Below are 4,194 nucleotides of genomic sequence, written 5' to 3'. Positions count from 1 at the left end.
GATGTGTGCTCCAAGGGCTTCTGGGAAGTGGGGCTGCCATTCAATGTGCTCCTGGGCTCCTTCCTGATGAGGGGCTTGGAAGAGAAATTCAGGATTATTTATGCCTCTTTCTGTGTTCTGGGGTGACAGGACCCCTTTACAAATGTCCAGCTTGCTCATACATCGTGGCAGTGGCTGTGGCCACATCAGGATTCCCCTGCTGGCAGGACCGCCCCTCAGGTATAAGCCCACAATCCACCCCCATACCTCAAGGAAGTGGCAGCCACAAGATCAGCGGGCAGTGGTCCCATGAGGTCTGTTCCTTCTCTCTGCCTGGCCTCAGTTCCCTTGCCCTTCCCTTGGAATCCTGGCTCTGGCCTTCAAGCCGACTCCCACTGCCTCACGCCCTGATGCCCACAACTCCACCTACTCCCCAGATGGTCTAATCAGATAGAGCTGGTGACCAGCCTGGGCTGCAGAACGGTTGCAGGCTTTGCCACCAGACTTGTGTGGGGTTGAATCCTGGTTCTCTGGTTTACATTGTGAAATTGGGCAGGTTACTTCATCTTTCCGAGGTGTTTCCTGATCTGTAAAACGGGACAATGATGCTTCACAGGGTGTTTAGGCAGATTAAGTATATACAGAAATATAATTAATTTTTTCCTTGCCTTTCTATTTTATTGAGATACAATTGACATAACACCATATTAGCTTCAGATGTACAACATAATGATTTGATGTTTGTATGTATAAAAAGATTTTAAATTATTGCTCTACAATTGGCAATTGTTCTGCACCTTGTTTTTTCCTACCTTAATAATATATCTTGGACTATTCTATATTAGTACATAAAGAGCCTCATCAACATTTTTATGTTTGCCTGGTGTTCCTTTGTGAGAATGGGCCATAATTTATTTAGCAGTCCTTCTCTGATGGACACTTAGGTTGTTTACAGTATTTTGCTATTATAAATACTGCTGGGATAACAGCTTTGTATATTCATGATTTTGTACATATGCCTCTGTGGTTATGAATAAGCTGTCCCTTTTGTTAGGAATTTCCTCTCCTTGTTCTATCTACCTGGTGAGGGCATCCTACTTATTCTTTAGGTGCAGCTTCAATGCTGTGTTCCCAGGAAGTCCTTCCTGACTTTCCTGGGAGAATCACACTGTCCTCTTCCAGTGTCTGGCTGTCCTCTCTTCATATCTCTGATAGATTTCCATCCTCACACTTCAATCATTTATTTGTATGTCTTCCCTTCTAAAATGTGAACTTCTGGACGACAAGAACTGTATCTCTCCAACAGCAGAAGCTGAAACATATCTCCAGTGCCCAGCCCAGTACTTTTCACGTAGTAGGAGCTTAATAACTTTTTCTTGCATAAATGAATAAATGAACCACAGTCTATGCATTCATGGTCCAATGGAGGATATAAAGATATGCACAAGGATAATTATAATTACAATACAATGCAAGACAGAAAGTATTAAATGCCACTGGAGGTACAGATTAACTATTCTATTTAGTGGTTCTCAGCCATGACTGCAATGAGAGCCACCTGGGAGTTTTTAAAAGTATTACTATGCCTGGGCCTGATCCACAGAGAGACTGGTTTATTTAGTGTCATGTGGAGCCCAGCAATTGGTTATTTAGAGAGTTCTCCAAAGGATTCAACTGGCAGCCAGGATAGAGAACCACTGCCATACTGCTCTAGTCAGTGAATCTGTGGGGAATCTTGTTAAGATGCAAATTCTGATTCAGCAGGTGTGGGTGGGGCCTCAGGCTCTACATTTCTATCAAGAGCCCAGATGATGTCCGTGCTGCTGGTCCTATGACCATACTTTGAGTAACGGTGCTCTAGAGCTGTTGTTGTCAACTCTGGCTGTGCATTAGCATCCTAATTCCCAAGCTGACCCCAGACCAATTAAGTCGAGGACTCAGTCAGCATAGCAGAGACTGCATAGCTTCAACAAACACTTAGTTCTCACAGTTCTGGAGGCTGGAAGTTGGAGATCAGGGTGCCAGCATGGTCAGGTTCTTGTTGAGGGCCCTCTTCCTGGTTATGTCCTCAGATGGCCTTCCTTGATGCATGCAGAAGTAAAGAGAGAGAGAGGGAGTTCTGGTGTCTCTTCTTATAAAGGCACTAATCCCATCATCAGGGCCTCACTCTTATGACCTCATTTAAACCTAGTTGCCTCCCAAAGGCTCCATCTTTTGCGGTTAGGGCTTCAACATATGAATTTGGGGGGGATACAAACATTCAGAATCTCTGGGGTTGGGAACCTAGACATTAATATTTTTTTAAAGCTTCTAAGTGAGTCCAGTGTGGGTAAAGCAGCAGTCTTTTCTAGCTGTGTGGAAGGAGTCCAATTTTTCTGGAAGAGATGGCACTGTGGAAGTGGTGAGGAGAGCATTTCAGGAGAGGGAACCTGCTTAAATGACCTCTAATTGCTCTCCTAGTTCTAATATTCTTCGATAACCTTGGTTAGATTGGAAGACAGGAGGTGTGGGATCCTGGTCTGTAGGCCCTTAGGTAATTCATTCATTCATTCACTCATAGAAATATTTGTTGAATGCCAGATATTGTGCTAGGTTCTGAGGAAATAACAATGAACAAGGCAGGTCTAAAATTCTGATTCCTGCTCTAGTGGAGCTCATTGGAGAGCAGTGAATTCAGACAATTAAACTAGTAATTATCATAGAGTATAATTGATATTATGATAGGGAAAGCATAGGATAAAGCTCCAGGTTCCTAGCTGATCAGATAGATGGATATAATGAGGTCTTTCTTTTATACTTCACAAAGTGTGATGAAAGTCACATGGGACAACGGGTTTGGGGAAGCCGTGCAACATTGTATAAGGTCTGAAGGAATGTGACACATGGACGCTCAGAGTGTGTGTTTAATAGGACAAAATGGATCTACTTGACAGTCAGACATACCTATAAGGCCTCAGCCACCAGCACGTGTTTTTCTGGATGGCTTTGGCTTTTTGTCAGAAGACTTGAATTTAACCCCAGTGCTATACATGCCACCTCCACCCACACGGGTACTTAGTAGAGTGTGGTTTTCAATGGGGTTGGTTTTGTATGGAATCTCCGTTGATTACAGCCCTGGAGCTGACACAGCTCTTCCAGAAGGGATGTGCAGAGTGGCCCTGGCAGAGCAGCAAAGGGAAGGGTGGGCCACCCACCTGCCAGCTACTTGGGACCCTCCAACCACCTTCAGCACTGCCTCTGAGGCAGCTGGCACTGCAGAGCCCGGGATTTACAGCTGAAGTCACAGATGGTCCTGGACCCAAGCTGCCTATGTGAGATGACATGCATATGAGTGCATTAATGTGCAGGTGAAAGGGTAAGCACTTTCATTTCACTTCATCTTTCTAAGGCTCTGCCATTGCTCACAGCTGGAATGCCCCACTGGAGACCACAGAGCGCTGTGGGAAATGGGGTAAGGAGAATGCAGCACTCCTCAGGGGGCCTGTGGCTGCTTGTTCTTTGTTGTTTCCAGTTTGCCCCTATTTAACTGGACTATGGCATCTAGCTGCCCCCTGTGGACGTTTCCTGTCTCTTCTCTGCTGCCACCTTCTGTAGCTCAGACCCTACCCCCTTGACTCTGACTCCTACAGTAGCCTTCTGACTTGTGTATCTGCCCCAGGACTGGCCCTCGCATTAACCCTATGTGCTGCTGACGGAGTGCTGACAACACTCTGATCCCGACACTCTCTAACTGCAAGCCTCTTTGTCGTTCTCTATTTCCCATCATGTCAAGTCCAAACTGCTATGCCTGCTTCCAAAACCCTCCACTATCTCTCTGCTCCAAATACCTGACAAAATGTATCTCCATTTCAGACTTCCAGTGCCCTCATTTCTTCCCTTCACCCTCTTCACTTCAACCATACATGAACACACACACACACACATGCACACAATCATACACACAATCTCACACACACCAAGCGCACACTTGGAAGTGGAGGATACTGTTGCCTCACCTGGAGTGTTTTATATTCCCATCTCCTTATCTAAATCCTCTTCATTCTTTAAGGCGCACTCTCCTCTCCCCATAGCACACATTTACTGTGCTTGTACTGCCCTTACACAGTTTGGCATCACTTGCTCACTATCCATGTTACATGAGCTAATTATGTTTTCCCAGCAGACAGCATATGCCTTGAATGCAGGAACCATGCTAGTCATATTTGGATCTGCTTC

The sequence above is a fragment of the Lipotes vexillifer genome, unplaced genomic scaffold (genome assembly GCF_000442215.2).
Source record: "Lipotes vexillifer unplaced genomic scaffold, Lipotes_vexillifer_v1.1 scaffold3, whole genome shotgun sequence".
In the NCBI taxonomy this organism is placed as follows: Eukaryota; Metazoa; Chordata; class Mammalia; order Artiodactyla; family Lipotidae; genus Lipotes; species Lipotes vexillifer.
The sequence above is the reverse complement of the archived record's forward strand: the minus strand, read 5'-3'. Positions refer to the sequence as shown.